General features: G+C 45.0%; 1 pseudogene; it reads right to left on the bottom strand.

The window, feature by feature from the left end:
• Positions 1-1,142: 1,142 nt before the first annotated feature.
• On the bottom strand, positions 1,143-25,185 carry LOC130392846 (VWFA and cache domain-containing protein 1-like; annotated as a pseudogene).
• Positions 25,186-26,020: the final 835 nt, after the last annotated feature.

Genomic DNA, 26,020 nt, shown 5'->3' with positions numbered 1-26,020 from the left:
CCGATATTACTTTGCCATGACTTGAGATGCTGTGACCTCATGAACAGATAATATCAAAGAAAAACATGAATGGATTGTGAAATGACTAAGTCCTTCTCTAATGCTACCTTTTAAACAATTTGATAAAAATCCTCTGGACACGCACGCAACGCACGCACACACGCACCGCACGCACACACACGTGCGCAAAAGGGTAGAAATACATTTAAAGTGGTTAACCACTGAGAAAACCTATAGCTTGGTGAAGCCACTTTACAGCAACACCTCTATCTTTCTCTCCCTCAGCTCAGGAGTCTCCATCTTATATCCCAATTGGAATGTAACTGGTTTGAATCCATATTCAGTGTCCCCGAAATACACAGGCCTTTGTAACGTGGGCCTCTGCCGAGACAGGCTCTTCCTCATAATTTTTTGACTTTAAGATTTTCTTTGTAATTAGGTCAAAATAAAGGACAGAGTGGTTCCAGTCTTGGAAGAACTTTCCCACAGCACTCCGTCATTCTTGTCGTCAAAGATTTCCCAGGTCCGGACCGTAGAGCGGAATACCCGTTTGGTTGGGCCGTAGGTTATCCATTGGAACATGGAATACAAGGACCAAGAGTCTGTGCATGTTGAGGGAGGGTTATCAGCCCATGAGCAAAGACCTGGGTCACCGTGGCAACCACTCGTTGGTTCCACGCACAACCCACCTCTTCAATAATACTAGTAAAAAAATATTTTTTTTTTCTGTTCTGTCAAGGTTTGCATGTCAAATGTTATGTAGTCAAGCTAGATGCTTTACTGGTACATCCATAAACAGACAGCCGTTTTCCAGGCTCAGGTGGGAAATGTTACATTAAAAAAATCTCCCTCTAAAAGGGGGTTTGTGATTTGAAACTGCTCACAGAGCGAAATGCAGAGATGTGAATCTTATCAATACTGGTAAGTAACATTATGGTCATGTGTCGCTGGTCCTTCTCAGGCCAATAACTTTGCTCGATCCTGTTTAACCTTCACCATGACCCAGTGTAATACCGCCATTAACCATTTCAACCTTATCCATGTCAAGCTCCAGCTGTCATTTGAGGCAACCCCAGCCATAGACACTCATGTGGAACTCCATTGTCCGGCCCGATCTTTAATGAACTCTGATGGGGGGAAAAAATTCACTAAGAAGAAGAAACAAAATGACCCCGGCTCAGTTGAACTTGGAATCAATGTGTCTCTCAATAGTCTCAACAGTCCGCAAGTTGCAGGGTTTAATTTTCCCGCTTCAACGTACGCCCCATTGTCTCAGGTCATCTTCTGATCCAACGTGTCGTTATCCTTGTGCGCACTGTGTGCCATCTAGTCACGAGCGGACGCAAGTCTTTGATTAAAAAAAAAAAATAATGTTTCAGCCGTTTGTCTCGGAGCGAGGAGGGGTGGATCAGCACTCAGCGTCCACGCTGTGCACTGTGACGGCTGCCTGCATGTGATGTGTGTGCGTGTGGAGCGGGGTGGTGGTGCGTGTGTGAGTGGCGGTACGGGTGGAACTTGTGGCTGAGCAGCGCCGCCGTCTGCGGGGGTGTGTCCAGGTCCATGTCGTCGTCGTGGTTACCCACGTCCACGCCGGCAGACAGCGGATCGTTGTTGCCAGGCGGGTTCTCGCTGTCCTCCTGGGGGCTCATGGTGCTGTAACCTAATTGGACACAAAATAAAGAAACAAAGAGTTGGGAGTGATTTCATGAAGACGCACAAATACACCCTGAAACTGGTCATTAAGTCAGCCATTGAATGTATTTAACTATGTTGGGATTACACATATTAACAACTCAATGGGGACTTTGCTCACCAAGTGCTTAGACCACTAAATGTTAGCCTATTAAAGCAGTGTGTGTATACACTTTTTGAAACAACTGAAGAGGAAAAGAGACAATGATGTTATAATGTTTAAGTATTTATGTCAGTAAACATGTCTGCCCAGACTGCACCACACATTCTTGGCTCCCTGGGTTTCATTTACCTTGGTACTTTAACTTTTCAAATGGGTTCAGTTGTGAAAATGTGTCCACTCATTAGCAAAATAGCAAAACATTTACAGTGTTTCAGACATTGGGCTCCTCAATTGTGAGCTGTGGAAGTTCAATTCATTCATAATTTCAATTAATGTTACACCCCCAGCCATTGTCTCCCTTAACAATTCTCTTTAATGGAGAACGTCTGGCAAAGCCTTTAAGCGGAAGACAGGCTTTCTGAACAACGACAACTGTTTTGCAACAGAATCATTACAAGCATCCCGTTCTCCAAAACGTAATCCGTTGTTTCGATTAGGCCAGCTCAATCCCCCGCCCTCTGCTTCCCCGTTGCCAGACCAACAGAGAACATGTTGTCTATGCAGGCTGACAAATGATCAGATGCTCCTCGGTTTCTCTTAATGAAAACATGCCGCTGGTTAATGAGAACTCTGTTGTGATCCCAATGAGGAGGCCTTTTTGCCTCACAAAATCAAAATATACATGGGATGAATCCTTTCGGTCTTTGGTTCGTCCCCTGACTCTTCCGTCGTTTAATCATATGCGTTTGTTTTGTGTTCAAAAAAAATTAACCCAAAACAAAAAAAAAATTGAGAGACAGTAAATCTGAGTGTTAAAAGTAGATGTGGAGGCATAAGTATGAAGAGCTCTGGACTTTGGAGACCATGCCTTTAATTCCATTTTATGGACAACAAAGCAATGCTTGGGTCTTATCTCTACCAGGCCGTTTACCACTATACAGCTCTCCTTAAAAAACTCCTAACTCGAAGCCGGCAATACGCAGAGGGATGAAATCCTCCATCCAGCCTTAATTACCATGTAGCAAATAACCTTCTAAGCCTCAAGTCCTGCATTAATATATTCAGGAAAAAAAGAGTGTTTCTGAAGATTAAGAATAAAATCTCCAGAGGCAAAACCAAAAGATGTAGTGATTGTAAAAGTGGGAGTTTAGTGAGTCTGATGGTCTGTCTTTTAAATACATGTGGCTATACTATACACTTATGTTGATGACGCAGAAAGAAGAGGAAAGGTGTGTGTTTGTGTGTGTCTGTATCTGTGTGTGTAAAGATTGGAACTTGCTATACGTTGTTTATTTCCAAACAGCAATGGTTCTGATGCTCACTTGAAGAACCAAACTGCGAAAGGCGGCAAATATTAACAATTTCTGAGGAAGACAAAAGGAGAGGAAAAAAGAAAGGAAGAGAAGGACGAAGAAATCCTAAAAGGCTATAGAGGAGTGACAGAGGGAAAATAATGAGGGATTGAGGTGAGAGAAAAAAAAAATACACTGCTAAATATGCCTGCCTTTTCCCCGTAATGGTCTGCGCGATAACACTGACCCTCCGCATATTGGCGGTTAAATTTTTGATGTAAAAGCGACGGCTTCGCTGTTCCAGGGGAGGGACTTGGGTAGAGGTGTTGCTGCGTCGTCTCTACAACAGAGACAACGCAACAACATCAACGTGAGTATTTCTAACTGGAGGGACGGTGAAATCCGCGATCTGCTGACCATCATGGGAGAGAAAGTTATGCAGTCGCATTTAACGAACACGGGGAAAGATGGTGCAATCTATGAGAAAGACTCTACCAGGCTTTTGTCGGGATAAAAAACGTGGTCAGCTAAAGAAATAATATGTTGGTGTTTGTAATCACTTCTGTAGCCTACACTGAGATGTATACTCATTCTTGCATGCAAAATAAAAAAAATAAAACATTGCTAGTATGCAAATTATTCTAAAGAGGTCGACTGTCCGTGCATAGGCCCGCCTACTCTAATGAACAAAGAAAGCCGGCTCTGTGAAAAAGGGCGATTGTACTCTGTCGTTTTTAAACAGGAAAGACAGTGAAATTGCAGGGCATGCCAAGCCGCGACCGACTGCTGGCTTGACAATGTAAAAAAGAGTCTTCAAAGGAGAATCCATGCTGGCATCATGTGACAGAAAGACACAATTTTCAGGAGCCCACATCACGCTGGATCTGAGAAGCGTGTTCCTCGTTAACAGCTAAAAGACATCTTGGCAAACCGACATACAAATACACACCAAAGGAATACATTCAGCACTGTGTGTCGTGTCCGAATGACTCACTTACACGTCAGTGTGAGCGTGTGTGTGCGCGTGCGTGTGTGGGTGGGGCAGTTTGATACGTGCTGGTTGGAGGTGGGAGGACATTGACTGATGCAAGCAGAGCAGCAACTTGGAAGAAGTTTGCTTTCATCCAAAAAGAACGACACCCCCACCCTCTCCCTCTACCGCCCTTCACTTTCATCACACCTCTCTCACTCTCTCTCATTTGGTTATGCAACATGTGATGGGATTCTTTTCCTTGCGCCAGTTCTCTCCAATTTCTCATATATATGTCATGCAGGTCAATCTTAATATGATAACACTCCCTGTTCAACCCATCCTCAAACAGGCAAGAAGATAACTCCATGCAAGGGGAGACAGAGTGGGTTTACTTACTATGTGATGAACACTACGATGGGGTAATTCTGCACACATTTTTACATTCATGCTTTTCTGCTCTATCTTCCCAAATAACATTGATGTGAACCAGGCCCTCTGCTTCAAGCACTTTCTCCCTCCGCTTACTCACTCAATCACCGTCAAAACTCTGACCAACATCTCCTCCTCCCCAAATGATCATCATCATCGTCAGTTATACAACAGAATAATGGGGACCCTCAGCCTACGTAGGGACAGTGTCAGCAACAGTGTCAGCTACCATCTACCAACAGCCTCTCTTGGCTGTGATACAATTATGAACATTAAATGCTTTTAGAAAAACAACCATAAGAGACTGCAGCACTATACAGTAGATCTTTGTTGATGGTTTTCAACGTTATAATTCCATCGCACCAGTTCCTCTTTCTGGTATGGGCGTGGTGACCTTCTGTCTGGTTCCGTGTGTATTCTGGTGCATGTGTGTCACAAACCCAACATAAATAATGGTCAAAGTATAGCACTTTTAGCTTGCTCAAATTAAAAGTGCTTAATATATTTAAAAGTGTGTGAGGACATTATATGCCTTCACATATGCATGTGCGTGAGTGTGTTATCATGGTTAGTGTGTGCGAGTGTAATACCATGGTCATTGTGTGTGTGAGTCTTACCATGGTCAGTGTGAGTGTGTGCGTACAAATTTCCTGGCAATGCCCTGATGGCTCCCCTGACTGACAACATCATAATGCAGATTTTTTCCACTCTAGCGATCTTGAACGACGAGAACATCTACAGACCAAACACGCAAGAGCCTCTCTTCTCCAGCGCAGAATATCGCAGAATGCGCGGCGCTGGTCAAGCCTGAAATTGCAAGGCGAGTTAGCAGCACTGCCTTACACATATCATTCTGTTTCTCATTCTGTAATAACTCATTATTCCACTCCAGAGGACATCTTAATCTTTAAGGTTAAAGCGTGACTGCAATGTCAAACAAAATACAACCTAGCAATATGGTACCCATCAAAACACAACCAATACTGCATATTCCACCTAAATCAACAGGAGAATGAAACAGTTGCACACATTCTGAATGGATGTCATCATTATAAAGGACTGCATGTGGCCAGGCATGACCGATAATTCTGTTAAAAGTTAATTGAAATCGCAATGTACCGACGATGAGTATTTCAGAAACATAGCAAACACTCCAGACATTGTAATCGTAAACGACACTTATTATTGAAGTGGGCTATTGCTTCAATTTGTATATGGACACCTGCTACTACTCTAAGTTACTGAAATCCCAGCCACTGGTAAATCGTATATGCCCTAGGTTACCAATGCAAAATTATATCTTTCATCTTTGGAAGCTTACGTCATATCCACAAAAAGATGTTAGAGGACTGCAGTTGAGGGGGATACATAAGATGGAAGCCAAAGATTGGCAAAACTTTGCTCTGTTTCAGCCCCCATAGGTAGTATGCAGATCTGGAGACAAAGATGTTTTTATTTATCCAAGTGTTCGATGCAATATTTTAACTTATGTAGGCAATGTAAAGGCATGTAAGCTTGATGAACCTGTTAGATTATGAATCTTTCTCCCCAAAGTGTTTGGATCTTGTTCCCCTTCTTTGTAAATTTTGGATCCAAATAAAAGCATTTAAATGTGTGTGTGTGTGTGTGTGTGTGTGTGTGTGTGTGTGTGTGTGTGTGTGTGTGTGTGTGTGTGTGTGTGTGTGTGTGTGTGTGTGTGTGTGTGTGTGTGTGTGTGTGCGTGCGTGCGTGTGTCTTACCATGGTCACTCTCCGTCCCGGAGCGGCCCCAGTACCTCCGCCTGCGCTCCGGGCTGTGTGTGTGTCTCTCGATGACCGCCGCCATGAACCGCGTGTTGCTGACTGGGAGAGGAACGGGAGGAGAGGTCTCAAAACACACAGCTAACCATGGTAGGCCATTTCTTTAAGAAGCATCTTTTTATTTGCAGAAATTCTTTTATCATCTTCACAGCAATAAATAAATCAAATGCTCTGATTAAAAAAAGGAAAGAGACTTGTATATCTGGCTGTCAAAGGGCTGTGATAAGCGGTCCGAATATTTATTTTGGCTCGAATGAGATGATTGCATGGCCAACCTGTCTATCTAGCTACCTTCCTTCCCCGGCTACCTGTGTGCACTCATGGTGCATGCCAAGAGTCTACCAAAAGGCAGACCCTATTGCTAAAGCTAGCCAGCTAGTCGCTTGTTTTGGGGGAGTGGCTTCTGAGGGAGACCTGAAGGCTTGGCTACCTTCAAAATCATGGTGTTTGACGCGGACAAACTTTGCCTCTTGGTGCTGGCGGTACTCACTGATTCCTCGATCTTCATGGCTGTCCTCGTCGCGCTCATCTCTCTCGTTGTCTAGGTTGGACATTCTCACAGACATTTCTGGGAGACATTTGGGGTGCGGAGGGGGAAGAAGAGGCGTGAGCCATTTCCTACATAATCACATGCCTCTCATGACACAGCACTTGATAATGGTGGGGGATGACCTCTAACCATGAAATCAAGCAGGTGTTTGGGAATTGCTGAGAATTTGAGCGGATCTCATTGAATCTCTCAGAGACCTCTTCTCCTAATCTGGATCCCATTAAGGGGCCCAGACACATTACCCAGGAATCGAGTTGCTACCGGGCTTCCATTTTCTGTCGCACTTGTGTAGGCCATTAAACAGCAATTCAGCATTGAGCATTTAATGAATGGGGATGTTTGCAAGAGTCAGAGTCAACACTATTATCGCGTCAACAGAAAGAGCATGTCTGTATACTGGGAAGGGTTCCAACGTCGGTAGTGTCAGAGCACATTAACCATGCACTGCCCCAATTAAAACCTCCACCGATTTAAAATGTTGCAGGATTCAAAGTAGTTCTATTTCTATGGAATAATGTGTATGGACTCGTTTGTGTGACTGTTTAAGTCATATTTTTTTGATGTTTATAATTGTATAAATGTTTGATCTATGACTTGGAGTGAACATCAAGCGTTGCGGAACAAATGTTTGTGTTATCGCCCAACTCCCATGCCTGCCAGTTCTATGCCTCCAGTCCGAACCAAAGAATGAGAGGCTTGACTGAAATATCAATTCCAAGGAGGTGTAAGTACTAACGTGGCTCGTGGCTCGGATACAGTTCTAACAATTTGAAATATTGCTTAAACATCTTTGCAATTTTTCTAAATTGTGTGCCGTTATTCCCTCTAACTTCAGAAAGACATTCTTTGGTAAATATTATCCATAGGTTTATAAAGGAAATAAATCCAAAAAATAATCTCACTAGCAGCCTCTAGTGGCTGGCTTTTATTGCAACTACAGTTACAGATCAATTTTAACATATTGCAGGTTTAAATTATAAACTAAAATAGCTCGATAAACCATGTCTGATCATGTCAACGGTAAGAACTGTTCTATTTGAGTGCCTGACCCAAGCGTAGGCCCATCGGTGTGAATTTATGTGAAGGTCCCAAGGAGCCCATGCCTACCTTGGGCGGCAAGCGGCGACATATGCTGGTGGGACCGCCGATGGATCTGATGGCGGTAGCCATAGACGGCCAGGACCAGCACCATGATGCAGCCCATGATACCGCCTGCCACCGGCCCCACCGGGGCACTCTTTATCATGTTCAGAGAGCTCACCTCCTCGTCTGAGAGTGGCACAGAGAGAGAGAGAAGGAGAGAGAGAGAGAGAGAGAGAGAGAGAGAGAGAGAGAGAAGGAGAGAGAGAGAAGGAGAGAGAGAGAGAGAGAGAGAGAGAGAGAGAGAGAGAGAGAGAGAGAGAGAGAGAGAGAGAGAGAGAGAGAGAGAGAGAGAGAGAGAGAGAGAGAGAGAGAGAGAGAAATATGTTAATATTAATAAGTCAGATAGATACAGACACGGAGGGAATGGAGCAGGGTAAAAAGGATCGAAGAAATGATAAAGAGCAGAGATAAAGCAGAAGTAAAAAAATAAAAAGAGTAGCAGAACAGAAAAAGAGAACATGAGAACAAGAAAGCTCAAGAGAGAGCAAGAGAGATAAATACAGGAAGAACAGTGAGTGTTAGAATGGGTCTAGGCGCCGGAAAAGAAGCAGAAGAACTTAAACAGCTCTGCTGCTAAATTATCCAAAAATATCAATCCTCCACTTCCTCACAAAACTGCTTCTCCGTCTCTCATCGCTGGGAACTGCTGGAGTGGAGTAGTACATCATTCTTCATCGGCCAATACTGCCACATTTGATGCCATGAAAAACTAGGAGCACATCATTATCCTATCCCTTTTTAAGCCATTTCAAATTGAGGTGTTTCACCTGAAAAGATGCAAAAGATCCTTTGTAAGCTTTGGAAAGGCTTCCTTTACTCATGAGCCCCCTCTCTGCATTGCTATACGCCAAGACGTGTACAATGCTCGTATCTTCACAGAGGCAAGGTTACACCTCACCCACACTCATACTGCCTCCACTCACCCATGAGCCCCAGGCTGTCCACGTAGGGACTCTTGGCCCCGACGATGCCCCCGAAGCACTCCTTCTGCAGGGCGCAGTAGGGCTTGTCCAGGTGGGTCTTTCCGTCGCTATCCACCGTGCACCACTCGCAGTCCAACACTCCGAAACAATCGCTGGGAACGAAATCCACGGTCAAAACAGATCCAGAAGGATTTTCTGGATCAGCACGTACATACATATGCATGCATATATACGTACGTGTGTGCGTACGTGCGCATTACCTGCTAGTGTATCTCTGGCCACAGCGGGTGTTAATGCACTGGGGGAGGCTGTCATGGAGACCGGGGTCGATCACACTCATGCTGAGGGGCTCCTGTGTCAGCTCACAGCTTGGGTTCCTGCAGACACACAAACACACACAAATGTACACGCACAAAATTGTGAGTAAGAACAAAACAGCAGCATAAAGAAATGACCTGATTTGATAAACAAATTTAAAAGAGTACATTAGCAGCCATGTTGGTGTAGAGTTTGACACTAAAGTTCAGTCTATGAAAGGAAGATAATGGCGGGCTTCTCAAGCCATCGCAGATCATGTCCTCATCAGAAAGACAATCTGTTGTCAGAAATGACAAACATTGGAAGATGGACAGACAATGACGGAGATGGGTGACATAGTGATGTGAAGACAGACTGATAGGCACATAGGCCGTCAGCCGGAGAAAAACTGAACTGGCGACATTGATGGAGACTGTTCTGGATAAAGAAAGAAAATCAAGCAATATTACACAACAGGGTGTGATATAATATCAGTGATGCTTGCTTGATGTTGCTTGCTTGTGTGGCTCAGCACAAAAGCCTCATTCCGAACCGCATCGCTATGGTGCTAATAACAACGTTAAAAGCACACCCTCAAATGAAATACTGTTAAAATACCAGTTACCAACCATAAAATATATTGTCAATCTATCATAAAATACATAACAACTCTCAAAATAAATCAGAAATGTTTGCTATATCTCAGTTTCCTGCTAATCTCAACCCTACGCCTCGCTGTTGCGCGTTCCCGCGCAGCATAGGGGGGTCCCATAACTCGTTTTATTTAGGGGTAAGGGGTAAGGGGGAGGGCTAACTTCCCCTAAGGGGTAAGGGGGAGAGCTAAGCTCCCGGACTCACGCCGGGGGCTCCGCAGCCGGTTTTAAACCACCCACTGACAGTTTTTTGGGCCTCTTTGAAAAAGTTATACATAAATTGCGATTGATGCCTTTTTGTAATGTGCAATATTAGTTCCATTACATCACTGGTTCTTGTTTGTATGATATTTATGTTTTACATGGATGGGATACTACCTCAAGTTCTATGTTTATTCTGCTTTTATATATTATGTTGATCTTCTATAATGTTTGATCCAAAATAAAGGGCAATTTTGCAGTTTCTAACAGAATGTGAGCATGAATAATATTCTTGTCTAATCATACCGTGTTTTTCCATGTGCTTAGGGATGCATTCCTAAGAAATTAAAACTATACAGTAAAATTCCAGAGCGATATTGTATCCAAAGATCAAAAAATAAATAATTAAAGATCAAAACCCTGTCAACGACTACTGTCGTACTGTAACGTGGTAATGAAGGTCGTCCCATTTTGTAGGGGTAGGGTTGAGAGGTAGGGATAAGGGGAAGGGTTAAGGAGTAGGGCCTAATTGTGAGTTAAAGTTGTGCCTGTGACCTGTACGGACCTGTTTTCAGCAAAGGTGAGGTTGCCGGTACACTCGTTGACCTCCAGGGGGCATTCACATGGACACTCACATTCATTCTGCTCCATCCTAGAGCCGCAACATAAACATTGGCGATGGAGTCAGATAATACAACACAAAATTAATGTGAAGGGCATGGCATCCACTGGCTATGCATTATAACAACATGCACACCATTCATTTTGCAATAGTTTCCTTCAACCATGCAAGTGACCAACTCTAAATATGTCGGATGGGATTTAAATTAGACGTTTATTCTGTATGAAAACCTAGTGTGTTAGTGTCTGTGTATAGATGATAGTGTGTGTGTGTGTGTGTGTGTGTGTGTGTGTGTGTGTGTGTGTGTGTGTGTGTGTGTGTGTGTGTGTGTGTGTGTGTGTGTGTGTGTCTGAGTCTGAGAGTCTGTGTGTGCCTGTGCCTTTTCGTGCATGACTGAGACGGACCTGTGGCAGTTGAGACAGAGCCGGTCCACCGTGCTGCAGGCGCAGAAGGCCAGCGAGTCACACGTCTCGTTGACGATGCCGGCAAAGGCGTTGGTGCCGGGGATTCTGGTCAGCCGGTACTTTGAACAATGGCTGCCGTGGACCAAGTTGGTCAAGTCACCCTGATCGGAGACAGGATAGTTAAAAAGAGCCAGGGAAATCATGGTAAAGAGAGGGAACAATTATACAGAAAAAATAATGTAGTGTAATGATGGGAAATGGCCACACGGTGGGGCCATAGCACTGTAAGAAGTACAGAGCGCTTGTTCCATTTGTTGAATTGTTGATAGTATAAGAAGGTGTGTGCCTATCAGACTAAGTGTGTGAAGGTGCATGAGTGTGAATGCATGCACGTGTGTGCGTGTGTGTGTGTGTGTGTGTGTGTGTGTGTGTGTGTGTGTGTTTGTGCTTACCACAATGCTGGTGTTGAACTTGTAGAAGCGCTGCACGGTGCGGTCGCTGAAGCTGTTACACAGGTTTTTCTTGACGAAGTTGGGATGGTTGAGGATGTCATTAGCCACCAGCGGCTCCTATAGCGCCACATAGACAGAGATGAGAAAAGACGAAGGGGGATTTACCAGATGTTACTTTGGGCATCTACATTGTACATTCAATAACACCTACAGAGACGGGTAAAGACTCATTCTGTCACCCAGTTCAGAGCAGTAGTCCTGCACTCTATCACTGACAATCTATATTTCACTTAGTTTTTGTAGTATTTGTTCTTTTTCCTTTGTTCCATATTTATACATCACGGGAGAAGAGTGAGAGATGGGCATTGAAAGAATTAGAGGTTAGTTTGTTTATCCCGCTGATTGAGTCCCCGAATGTTATGTCTCGGAACTTCTGTGACAAAGTGTGTTGGTTTAAGTGTTGACATTCGCTCAATCATGTTTAGTTATTGCTATATGAGAGAATGGGGCCTTTAGTGTTTGTGCACATGGTGTGTATTTGTGTGTGTGTGTCAAGTCAACATACGCACACGTGTGGGTGTTGACTTTTTGTCTGTGTAAATGTTTGATTGTATTCAGCCGGTGTAAACGACCGTAGAAAATATCGATTCATTGTGCTAACAACTCTCAATATATTAACAACCGCTTATAGACTGTAACCACACACTGATGAAGTGCCTTGTGGGACCGATTCAGCAGGACATCACTTATACAAGTAAATATTTAACAAAATTAACAAAGGATAAAACAACAAAAAGAGAGGTATAGGTAGGGAGAGAGAGCGAGCCCAAACTAAACGGATGGCCCGAGGGTGCTTTGGACATTTTGCTCACTGCAGACAGAGAATGGAACAGAGAGGGGAAGACAGACAGGTACCGCTACCTTGTGAGTGATGTGCTGTTGCTCGGCCGGAGCATGACCTTTAGGGTCAATAAGGGTGGGGTGGGCCACCAGGTATCCGCGATCCTCCATGATGAAGCACCTGCACACAGCAAGCAGGTACATGCACATATTCATACACAAACACTCTGGTTTCCACTGCTGTCAAAACACTCAGAGTCCTGCTCTGTTCATGCTGCTCTGCCCCAGACGCCTGCCAAAGATCAGTGTGAACTATTGTTCACACTGATCCTCTGCCTCTACTCCTCTGCCAAATACTGAACCGCCCAACTTCACCACCACCACCACCACCACCACCACCCCCCACTACTCTCTCTCTAGACTAATCCTGATTAATACAGCCCCTGGACACTTGCACAAAGACACAGTGAGGGGTTGAAGGAAAGAAAAAGAAAAAAGAGCGTGAGAGAATGATGAATGAGAGAGAGAGAGATTAGATGGGTTTTCAAAAGGAGTTGGAGTTTGGTTGGGTAGTCCAAAACATGGAGCTCGGCTAGGAAGCTCACTTCACTCCCCTCCAACTCCCTCCTCTCCTTCTTTTCTTCCTTTGTTTTAATTCCTTCTTTAAAGAAAAGAAGAGGAATGTAAGAGGGTGAGGAGGAGGAGGAGGAGGAGGAGGAGGAGGAGGATTGCGAGGAGAGGAAAGGTCACCCACCTGATCTTGTTTCCGTTGTCCTGGTTGCAGATGGGCAGCAGGTCCAGCAGGACCTTGTAGAAGTAGCGCAGGGTGAAGTCTATGCCCATCACCGCCACCCGCGTAGCCAGACGCCATGTTGGAGCTGAGGAGAGGAAGGACATTAGAGACAGGAAGAGGAAGAGGAGTCACGTGATATGGTGATTATCACACATGACGGCTCGGGATTGAAAACAAATCTGTATCATCATCATGTAGCAATCTGTACCGAAGCCTCTGGGCACAAACCCAGAGGATGATCACATTGTTTTGCCCCCAAGCAGTCAGGCTCCTGGAGAAGTCCCCTACCCCAAACCAACACACTTCAAAAACTGATTGTCTAAATACATATTTCCGTAATTTGCACAACATTTTTGCACTACAATCGATAGTGGCTGGTACAACTACCACTTCTGCTACTTATTTTTCCCTACTTTCACTATGGTATTTACTTTATCTTGTATTGCTGCTGCGATGTTGAGGTGTATGGATGTTGAGGAATCAAGCCTCTTGTGTACTTGTACAATAAGGTAAAAGTTATTCTAATTCTCGTATTCTCATGTATGCAAGTCTTGTGAACCCAATTCAGTGTTTTTATCACTGACACCTCCAAAATGCAAACGTATAAAGAACACTTTAAAAGTTTTGATTTGATTAAGTTTGTGTGTCCATTGTGTTTGTGCGTGCGTGTATGTATGTGCTAGATCACCTGGAGGTGTGTATGGTGTGACTGATGGTGACCACGTAGCCGGCTCCGCCCACATCCAGGTAGGGCCCAGTGAAGGTGATCAGGCCTGGGTTGGCCACGGCGTGCTGGTACCTACAGACACAACATCTCCGTGGTCAGGACATCAGCTTAAATCCTACACAGTTTCTTCCCATTGAGGCACATGTTGAGAGACAGAGCTAATGGAAATACTATATCTATGCCATACAGATCAATACTATTATGATATATGAAAGAAAATGATTGCATCAAGTGACAATAATTCTTTGAAACAATTCTACTATACACATACTAACGATTACTAAAGTTATGGTTAACAGCTAAAATCTACAATCATATTGAATAAAGCAATTATATTCCATCGATAGGGACAAACAATGTTAACACTGAACATTACACTCAATCCATTATAACCATTACATTTAAGGTCATGGTCAGCAGCAGATCTCATCAAGCAGACAACACAAAAATAGCGGTGTCATGCTGTTCAGGACTCCAGGGAAACACAAAATCAGAGAATTCTTTCCATTGCAGCTTCCCCGAAAGAAGCCCCAAACTGCAAGCAGACACAATATATTGTTGACACACACACACACACACACACACACACACACACACACACACACACACACACACACACACACACACACACACACACACACACACACACACACACACACACACACACACACACACACCATTGTCGCCGAGCGGGGTCGAAGGCTTTGTCCATCAGGGACCCAGGGAAAATCCGCAGCACACCGTTGGGTGTTGCTATGTAACGCCTCACAATGTAGCAGTTGAGGCTGCTCATCTCCATTAGCGTCATCCACTCGTCGGTAACGTGACTGGTCGCCATCACCTCGTTCCTGACAGATGACTGGAGCCGCCGTGAGAGAAGGAGGATGGGAAAGAGGAGGGGAGCAGAAAAAAAAAAAGCTGATGAAGTATGGTACTGCATATAAGTTCGAAACATTCTTAATTACAAAAGTGTATAGATCTGCGTCACACTACAAGTCAGGCTGATGTTTTGTCAAACACAACCGAAGTGCAGCAATGGCACGGCTTGTGACGATGTGTTTAGTTCTTATGAAAAGCTGATGTCATGGCACCGCTGCAGTGAATGGCAGGCACGTCATGTTTTCTCATGATTATAATGTCCACCCACAGAGACGGACAGAATGAGGTAAACCAGTAAAATAAAAGTCCTCATCCCTGCACCTCCCTGGCAGGCTGCTTTTACAGCGGCTTAGCGCTATCAAAAGGAGGTGGAGGTCACTGGAATGGCGGGAACGTGGGGCCGGGGTGTTGATACTTTTGGGCTTCCTTTAAGGCCAAAAAAGTGTGTTTGCAGGAACTGAAAACGCCGGGTCCGTCTGGAGGGTTGGCCCAAATGTACAAGACTTCTGCGTTTTACAGGGTGGATTCCCGGGGGATGGGGCATAGAAAAGCCTTGGAAACAAAGCAGGGAGCTGGGAGTGGGGGGAGGGGGGGTCATAGTTTAGCCTCAATAGACCCTATACCCCAAAACAGGCCACCCCTATAGTCTTTAGTGTCTGTATATATATCCTGTTTGCCTTGGGTCTGTCCGTTATACGTGTGCTGTCTCTCATCTGTATGATGTGTGCTGTCTCTCATCTGTATGATATAAATCAAAATTCAAACGAATATTAGGCAGCCCTTAATATTAGAACCTGTTATGGGCAGGCCAAGAGGGAGAGACGTCGAAGAACCCGACGCAGTCTATTCATAATATTGTATTGACCACGGAAGAGGCAGTGAATGAAGTATTGATTAGACAGCGATTTATTAGAAACGTAATTGTATTGGGGATTTATTAGAAACCTAATAAACCGTTGGAACACGCAAGACCGTAACCATAGCAACGCGGTAAACGAACCTTGCAAAGCCCAATCCAGGTCTTACTGAAGGCATTTAATGGTCAAAATATTATTAATAAATATTCGAATATTAATATTAATAAACAAAGAAACTTCGAATATGATTTTTGGGCAAAAGTCAAAGCCCTAGTGTGTGTGTGTGTGTGTGTGTGTGTGTGTGTGTGTGTGTGTGTGTGTGTGTGTGTGTGTGTGTACCTTGAGGCCCGGGTTCGCTATGAGGCGGGTGTTGTCGCTCAGGTAGGCCGTGTAGTGCTCCACCATGCGCTTGGTCTCCGGCTGACTCAGGTGCTCGTATGGGGACGAAAAGCTGCCTGCCGCCAGCATCACAGTAGGAGACTCTGGGGGCGGGGGGGAGAGACAGGGACAGTGAGACACGTACAGTAATTTTCTATGAGATGTATCAAATGCATCAAATTGGGATATATGACGAATGTGGAAATACTGCGGTGGAAATGAAAATGTGCCACTTGTAACTGTGTTTGTGTGTGCGTTCGTGCATGTGCGTTTATGTTTGATAAAGAAAAAGCGCAGATGAACAGTTGAATGAACTAGTGTTCATGCCAGTGCTTCACGCTACCTGCATAAAGGCAACATATTTGAAAAATCAAAACTCCAGGTTACGATCGAAAATGTAGAGCAGGTAAGCAAGTAAGTTTTGCCTCGGGCCAATTTTTTTTTCCAAGACAGTAGGTTGCGGGCCAGAAGATCTTTCTCCGTCTTCGCTAAATGCGACTAATTCAGCTTCTCTCACATGATCAGAGACTCATGGATTTCACTGTCTCTCCTGTTAGAACTACTGAAGTTGATATCGCTACATTGTCTCTGCTGCAGCAACACCTCTACCCAAGTCCCAAGCCTGGAACTTTAGAGCAGTGTATTCGTATTTACATCAAAATGAAACCACCAATATGTGCATGGTCCAAGAGGGTAATTTGGGGTGCGAACTCAGGCCGGTATATTACCTCGGTCAGTATAAACGTGCAGACCATGCCGGGGAAAAGGCTTGCATAAGACGGACATATTTGGCAGTGTAAAAACGTTTTATGCTGGAGTGGAGCAGTAGTAGCACCTAAAAGAGCAGCCAACAACTCTTAAAACACGACACACACACACAACTCCGTTCCTAGCCTACTCACCGTCAGAAGAGCTGTACGCAAAGTAGCCTCATCGGAGACTCTGCTTACGTTACACAGTAAAGTCTCAGAGCTTGGCGTCTAAAAACTTTTAAGGACTTTTGTCAACAGCTCCTGCCTTTCTCTACGTATTTATATTTGGGACTCTTTGGAGGTGTCAATGGGTGGCACTGGCCAATTATGGCCCGCCAGTTGCCGATCCCTGATGAAGAGGCAAAATTGAAGCCCGTTCCCAATGAACGCAAGATTCATGATTTGTTGGATTGTCCCATTGCTTGTGCTATGTCGTCTGGTGTGTGTGTGTGTGTGTGTATGTGTGTATGTATGTATGTGTATGTGTGTACTTGTGTCTGTGTGAGTGAGTGGTTGTGTGTGTGCCTGCGCAGGCGGTCCCGGTCGTACCAACGGTGGCCAGCTGTCTGAAGTGCAGGCAGGAGCTGGGCTGGCCCAGCAGGTCGAGCCGGTGGTAGAGCAGCTTGGAGCTGGGGGCCGTGTTCAGGTTCTTCAGCTGCTTGACGGGGATCTCTGGCTGAACGTACACGATGCACAGGATGAACGACGTGTCCTGCACCTGCAGAGCGGCAGACATACCACATCCAGTTAAGAGTGGATTGTTTTGGACAAAAGGTATCAGAATAATTTTTCTGGGTGCATGAATGATTGTAGCCTAAATTCATACACTACTTCTCATGAAGAAGTCTGAATGAAATGCACACACACACACACACACACACACACACACACACACACACACACACACACACACACACACACACACACACACACACACACACACACACACACACACACACACACACACACACACACTAATATATGGCTTGGAGCTTGTTGGTATGACTTATTCATTTGAAACAGAGGTGGGTTTCAGGGTGGAGGTGGACCTGGGGGAATCAAATACTTTTTCTTCAGTGTTGTACAAATACTATTCAGTAAAAGAAAAATGAATGGTGGACACTAGATCACCACCAGTGATCACCACCAGATGTAATGCTAATGAGCCATTGCAATTCAACTGACATGAGACAAGCTAAGGCTTGCCAAGCTTGAACTTGTACTGAGTGGGGGAACAATAGGGCCTCTATTAATGCGAGGCGGGTTAGCCTTGTCGCTAGTGGAAACTCAAAGCCTAGACGTGCTACACACACACATGCAACACACACTCAAGCCACACACGTGACAGCCCACCTGCATGCGAGAACAGCTTTTTATTTGCAGAAGTGTGCCCGCGTCTAGCTTAGAACCTTTTTGCTTTTGGATCACTAGCTAACACAGTGTGACACTGTGTTAGCCAGTCTCCATGTTGGATCCGACCGAACCGACTCCATACCAATTTCCATGCGTAGCTGACGTTGTAGGCCTCCTTCCTGGGGTTCCGGAGCCGGCTGGTGTGCCAGGACAGCGAGGAATTGACTGGCACCGCGATCACCTGACTACCCAGAGGCAAGCTGGGAAAATATTCAAAACTTTAAAAGGCTTTCTACCCCAACCTTCTTCAAATGAGTATTGTGTGAATGAGAGATATATTTGAATATTTGTTGATAAACACCCACAAACCCAAATGTTTTAAGTGAATGTGAGTAGTATGCAGAGCGAGCAAATGAGGAATCCCTTTCCCGTTATGACTACAGTGCTCCACAGTCCATCGTCCCAGCTTTCCTCTCGTCCCATTGCTAGCTCACCTGAGGATGTTTTGCCGCACAGCGTGGAAGCCCGGGATATTCTCATAGTGGATGATGTCTGTGTGCAGCGGAGGCTCAGACATCAGGTAGGGGCGCGCCAGGGACGGGTGCATCAGGGTGTAGCCTGAGGAGACGGTACAATCAATCAATCGATCAAACAACAGGGAAAGGCGTGAGGAGTTCCCCGTCACAGGCCAATACCCCTGAAGACAGCAGATAAGCGTTTTGTATACAGGAGATGGATTTGTTTGTGTCATCATCATGCTACCAGTTTGTCACTTATGGTAACATCTATCATCCTTTTCTCTCAAATAGCATCATCTATCCACTCATCTACCTGCATACCACACTGACACTGGTCTGGAACTGTGACTGGCCATCCTTCATAAATCAGTGATCACTCAGCATATTAAGACAACAGCATAATAAATGGTAATGTTGAATATAGAAAAGCATTACATGAAAATGATATATAGGCTCAGAAATGAACGGGGGTTCTGTGCGTTTAGCCCCCAAAATTGATATTGCTCAGTCAAGCAACATAGCAAAAAAAAGATGATATAAATGCCCTGGAAATTATCGAAAATGCTTCTGAAACATGTTGCACAGAATCAAGAGAGAGAGAGAGAGAGAGAGAGAGACAAAGAGAGACAAAGAGAGACAAAGAGAGACAGAGAGAGAGAGAGAGAGAGAGAGAGAGAGAGAGAGAGAGAGAGAGAGAGATGAAATGCGCAGGGAAGGGCGTCTTGCTGTTAGTCCATTCATTAGTGTCACAAAGCAGCCAAAAGGAAAGAGAAAATGGGTTGAGAATCAGATTGCCCGTACGTTATTCATAGCAATCGGCAGCCTCCTACCATTCCCACAGACATATATACATAAACACTCACACACTCAAGACATTGGGTTTAGCTAAAGGATAATTACCAGCAAGATGTTCGAAAGTCTCACTAATGACTTTAATTGGAGATGTTATTCACACTTTGCTTGCTGAACGGCCCTAATAAGAGCAGCACCTTAACAAGATGCCATTTTAACACCAGGGGCTGAGTTGGGCACTTTTTCATACCGGTAGCTAGCTTCCCGTACCAGCCCCTTGCGCTGATTTTGTTTGGGGGGGGGGTTGGTGGATGGGGGGGGGGTTGGGCGAGAGATCCTGACGGGGATCTCTCGTGCATTTCGCGATTGCGCATTCGCATGACCTAAAATACAGGGGCCACTAGGGGGTGCCCGCAGCCCAAATACTGCCGCGGCCCACATAAGTGGACCATCGGAAACCTCCCGATCTTCCCGAAGGCAACTCCGTCTCTGTTTTACACCACGCTAATGATGGTGACTTTGAGGCTGTGTGTGCTGGTTCAGTGTGTGTGTGTGTATGTGGCTGTGTATCTGTTTCTGAGTGTGGGTGTGTGTGGGTGTTTGTGTGTTTCTAAGTGTGTGGTTGTGCATGCGTGCGTCCTTGTATCCGACCTTTGTCGTCGATGAGGAAGGTGTAGGAGGCCAGGGAGTCCTGGTAGTAGGTGACGTCCTCCAGGATGTAGGCTAGGTTTACGTCAACCCCCACCACACCTAGAAGCAGGTTACCAAAGTAGCACGGACGGCTCACGGTCATGATGAACCCTGCACGGGACACAGGACACAAAGGACGTCCATATGTTCATAAAAAAAAACAAGAAAAAAAAAAAAACATGTTCCAGTTGCTAACGTATGCGTCGTCCAACACCCAAACACATGCTCAATCACTCTGACCGTCAACTCCCTCTCTCATGTAACAGGTTTTGTGCGTTTCATGGACATCTCGGTGTTCAGCCTGAACGGGCGGCGCCGTTTCCTACCGTCTCCCATGGGGTCAGCGTAGGGCAGGCTGAAGCGGGCCAGGTCTATCATGCGGTTCGGCAGGTTGATGTAGAAACGGCCCACGGAAGTCTCCAGGTTGCTAAGCTGATTCAGGACCATCATGCTGCCCTTCACCACCGGCAGCGCCGAGGAGGAGGAGCGGTCCCGGTCGCGCTCCCGGTCGCGCTCCCGGTCGCGTTCTCGATCCACCCCGCGGTCCACGCCGTATTTGATGGAGTTCTGCTCTGCCAAGTCCCTGAGGAAGGCCAGCTCCTTCAGCTCTGTCACACCCTCTGATGGAGGGGGGAGAGAGAAAGAGAAAAAAATAAGAGAGAGAGAGAGAGAGAGAGAGAGAGAGAGAGAGAGAGAGAGAGAGAGAGAGAGAGAGAGAGAGAGAGAGAGAGAGAGGAGAGAGAGAGAGAGAGAGAGAGAGACAGAGAGACAGAGAGACAGAGAGACAGAGACAGAGAGAGAGACAGAGACAGAGACAGAGACAGAGACAGAACAAGTTGGCCACAGGTTGTGTTTTGAGTTTTGTTTTTGAAGTGGATTAACTCAGAATGTGACAATGTAAGGTGAATTAGATCTCTTTTGTTCCTGTACAACACTCCTTGCATGGTGTTCATCATGCAAACACAGAGATCACCAAGCAGCTCTTCAACTGGAACGTTTTCTCTCAAACTGATGGAGAGAATAGTCTACTCACAAATACACGAATGCTTTGACTCTAACGGTTTGGACACAGGTTTTCAACATGCTTACAGACATAACCATTCAACTTTTTCCACCCTTACAGTAATGACAGATGGCTGGCTCTAGGAAATGGATAACTCAAAGATGATTGGTGAAGTATTACTTGATTTCAGTGTGGCATTCAATGATCTGCTCATCGGTGAACTACAATGTTATGGATTTAGTTCAACTGCCATCCTATTTATGACGAGTTTTCTGACAAGTAGGACACGGGGTTTATTACACTGTCAGCTGGTCTCATTCTAAGGACTTGGACTGCGGGGTCCCACAAGGGAGCTGCCTGGGACCACTTATACTCTATCTTTGCAAACGATTTACCATAATTTTTTATGTAAAGCAACTGTACAAATGTATGCTGATGATTCCACATTTTATTATGCTGCAAAAACTGTCAGTAAACTGGACAATGTTTGATCATCTGAGTTAAACAAGATTTTGATTGGATAAAATGAAATAAGTTGGTACCGAACATCTCGAAAACCAAATAAATTATCTTGGGATCGAGACATAAACTGTCATCTACACTAAAGATGAGTTTGAACTTGTATGGGGAACCAATAGAACAGGTAGATAAAGTAAAATGATTGGGCACTATAATTGATGGTCAGCTGTCATGGACAGAAAACATTGAAACCATAGTGAAGAAGATGGGTTGTGGTATCTCCATGGTGAGAAAATGTCTTTCTTATGTCCCTACACATATTGTGGGACAGGTGGCTAAATCTTTAATTAAATGTTTATGTCACCTGGATTATTGTGCACCAGTATGTTCCTCTGTATCAACTAATGAAATTACAAACTGCCCAGAACAGGGCCGCCAGGTTAGTATAACATTGTCCCATATGAACAAACAATATCAGTACGCAACGTCAACTCTTATGGTTAACGTTAGAAAAAAGGCTGGTTTTCAATCTGACAAAAAATTATCAGGAACACTTAGGCTTATTCTTATTATTTTTATCTTCTTATTCTTCTTATTATATTATTAGTGTTGACCAGATTGTTAAGCCAGGGTTCGCTGCAATGTTGATCACTGTTGTTATAATTCCATTTAATTTCAGGGTTTTTTTTGGGGCCATTTTATCGACGGCATCCCAATTGTAAACAACAAAAAGCAACAATGTCATCTGACTAGTATTAAACCTGGGGGTGTTCTGGTTAGCTTAAACGTTTTTCAACCCTTGAAAATGTTTAAATAAGGATGCATGTGTGGTAATTGAAAAAGCCCTGTTGCAAGATGCAAAGCATCTTACCCCGTTGCAAAGCATCTTGCAACAGGGGTAAGTAGAGTAACAATACAGTCAGAATTCATTTAAATATATATCAACTTAGCAGACAGATTTTGTGAGCTATTTTACTGGACAAGGAAGTTGACATCGTAATAGGAGATGAGAAATATGAGAAAACAACCGTTTTATCTTAGACCCCAAAATAACAGAAACACACACAAAATGGTCTGTTCCACTGGTGTACAAAATACGCTGTAGCAAAACTAATACATTTCTATGAATCCCTCCTGCAAATAAACTTGAAGCACCACAGATTGCACATGCTTTTCATTACAGTCTCTTGACACAGGCAACACACACACCCACACACTCACACACACACCACCCTTTGAAGTCATTTGGCCTTTTAGAGGTTTCTCATTTCAATTTCCCTAATGCAATTTTTTTGTATTAATACTAAACTGTGTATATGCATACACATGTTTACTATGGTGTGTGTGTGCGTGACGTATGTGTTGAAACAGATGATAAGGAGACTACAAAGAAGCCACACACAAAAAACCCAACTGCAGCCCCCCGCATGCACGCAGGCACGCAGGCACGCAGGCGGGCAGACACACACACACACACACACACACACACACACACACACACACCACACACACACACCACACACACACACACACACACACACACACACACACACACACACACACACACACACACACACACACAAAACAGTACAAGAGTGTCTAACAACAGGAAAATTAGCTCACAGCATTCTACACTGTTTTGCGGTGTACGGATTTACGAAGCTTCCAACAGATACAGGCATGAATATGTTCTGTATGGATAGTTCAAGAGGTTGAATATAGCCCCAGATCTTAGCATGGGTCAATTGATAAGCTTAAAATTAGATTGACAGCTGGTGAGGTCTGCGTTTCTCTAGCTCATCAGTGTGTGGTTCACGGATCATCACTAAGGGCATCTCAAATTCCATTGGAATTAGGGCATGGTGGACTTGTCTCTGAAATTAAATATAAATGACAATAACGTCCGTAGTATACAACCAACGAGGCCGTCTCTCATTTGGCTATGATGGTGTTTGATCGCCTAGACCATTATTTTCCTTAAATAGGTCAAAAAGGGTTCTTTAGAAAAGCTAGTCAAACTGACAAACATTCAAAACAGTTTCATCCCAGCTTAAATGCGAGCTTGCGACAGCGATGTGACCCATTTCCAAGTGAAACTGGATGTTGTGTGACAGGTGGAGGAGAACAGGCAGGGGTATGTTCTCATCCCTCAGGGGTGCGACAGTGAGAGTACCTCAAGCACAGGTAAACCCCTAAATAATTGTTACCCCCAAATGTTGAGTGGAAAACCGTTTGATGATACAGTGGTGTTACTTCTGACCAAACGTATAAAGTCGTGAAAACTGCAGTTCATCATGGCATAGGTGAGATCCTGCAGTACAGTATATCCGGGCATAGATTGAGGGCCTGCAGTATATCAGGGGTTAGGTGAGTGCCTGCAGTATATGAGGGCGTAGGTGAGGGCCTGCAGTATATCCGGGCGTTAGGTGAGGTTCCTACCGTTCATGAGGGCGTAGGTGAGGATCATGACAGAGTTGTTGAGGTATCGGTTCTCCTCACGGACCACGCTGAGCGTAGCACGCTTCTCCTGCTCAGAGGTCTCCCGCGTGGTGACACCGAGGACAGGTAGAGGATGACCATGTCCGTGGCTGAGGGAGGGGGGGAATGCAGATCTTTGAAAACAGTGCAGGGATCAAAGAAGTGTGCTCCCACAGATTTGTTGGAAAGAGAAGATATGTTGTACAGCAAAATCTGAAATCTTTGGATTGGAAAAAGGGTTGGAAATAATACAAACAATAATTGTATTTTACATTTTGTACATATAACCCACGGTGCGAACACACAAATGTTATATTCAATATTTTTGTAGAGATGACCTCTATACCTAAAATCTTTGCTCATGTCTAGATGCAAAAAAAATGGAAACCTAAAGATCAGATCAATCCATCCGAATAAGCTGGGTGGGACTACCACAGTCCCTCAATATTTTCTACTGATAGGTGACACCGAGACACTCAACCCACCCCATCGCCCGGCAAACCCATCCTCCGTCCCCCAGTGGCGGCTGGTCTTACTGGGGGCGTGTCTGCCCAGCGTGGTGGTGGTATTGCGGAGGAGCTGGAAGGCCTTCTGGAAGCCTGCCGCGTGCTGCGTGGCGCCCTCCGACGCCTTGATGTTTGAGATGAAGGTGCTCATCTTCCGCTTGGTCTCGCTGGTGGCCGGCGACAGCAGGCTCCTGTAGCACTGGTCCAGGGAGCAGGAGCGCACGCCGTCCGCCACGGAGAGGACCGAGACCTAGGGAGGAGGAAGAGATGGGGGGGAGGAGGAGGTTGTGGAGGAGGAAGTTTCAAAAGTGTTTTTTTAAAGTTGCTGTTTACATCATTATTATTATCAGTAGGAATGCACAGTTGATCAAAAAATCGCTCCCCAACTAGTGAGAGGGCTAGACCAGTAAGAGGTCAGGCCAGTGAGAGGGTCGGACAAGAGAGGGAGAGACCGGACCAGTGAGCGTGTCAGACCGTAGACGGACCTTGTCGTGCTCATCCACAGCGTTGAGGATGACCAGCGCTGAGTCCCTGGCAATCTGCAGCTGTGTGTCAGTGACCAACGCCCCGTGGTCCACCATGATCACAAGGTGCTTTGACTGTGGACGGACAGCCGACACATACACCGGCCTGAGAGAGAGGAGGGGGCAGGGATGGGACAACACAGGTGAGGTTTGAGGAACAAATGTACACTGTTCATAGAGACATTTCAATCTATACCCACTACGTATAGATACACCTATTGTATACCAACCATTTAGGTCACCATTTCCACATTAATAATACAAATAATGTAATTATTACAAATAATAATTTCATATATTTGTTCATGCGTTTATTTGTGTGTGATCTCCCTATGGCTGCCCTTGGACACACACTGTGTGTCACTGGCTTTCTTTCTTCTTTCCTTTGTCAGTTATTACTCCAGAGTAATAACTGACACATAACTGACTTGTTATTTGCTGCCATATATTATGAATGTTATCACATGGTATTAAAGCAAACCTAATTCATATTTCCTCAGAGCGGTTTAGTTTGAAGCTTTGTTATCTCAGCTTGGCAATATTATATTTAAAAGAGGGGGGGGGCAGTGTGTAGAATATTGAGAACATAATACAAGCGTTGAAAGTCGTGTGATGCCTCACACCTCTAATCTAACTCATAACAAGCCAGGCAATGGCATTTCGTCTGGCGACGCTTTGATGCCAGCTGATTGGCTGGCTGGCGCCCATGGTGGCATGTAGGAGACATGACAGCTTGTGAGGAGAGAGAGAGGGAGAGAGCGAGAACAAAGTGCGCCGCCGCGGTCAGAGGTTTTGAAATTCCTAACGAGCGTAAAGACAGTAGTTGTCGGGCGTGTTGGGCAGGGTGGTGGCGTTTAGGGATTTGACTACATGCCTCTGGGCTACATGATGGAGGAGAAACAGTAGGGGAACATGTGTGAAAGGATGAGGGGATGGAG

The sequence above is a fragment of the Gadus chalcogrammus genome, chromosome 12, assembly GCF_026213295.1.
Source record: "Gadus chalcogrammus isolate NIFS_2021 chromosome 12, NIFS_Gcha_1.0, whole genome shotgun sequence".
Lineage (NCBI taxonomy): Eukaryota > Metazoa > Chordata > Actinopteri > Gadiformes > Gadidae > Gadus > Gadus chalcogrammus.
This window is presented reverse-complemented; position numbering and strand designations above follow the sequence as displayed.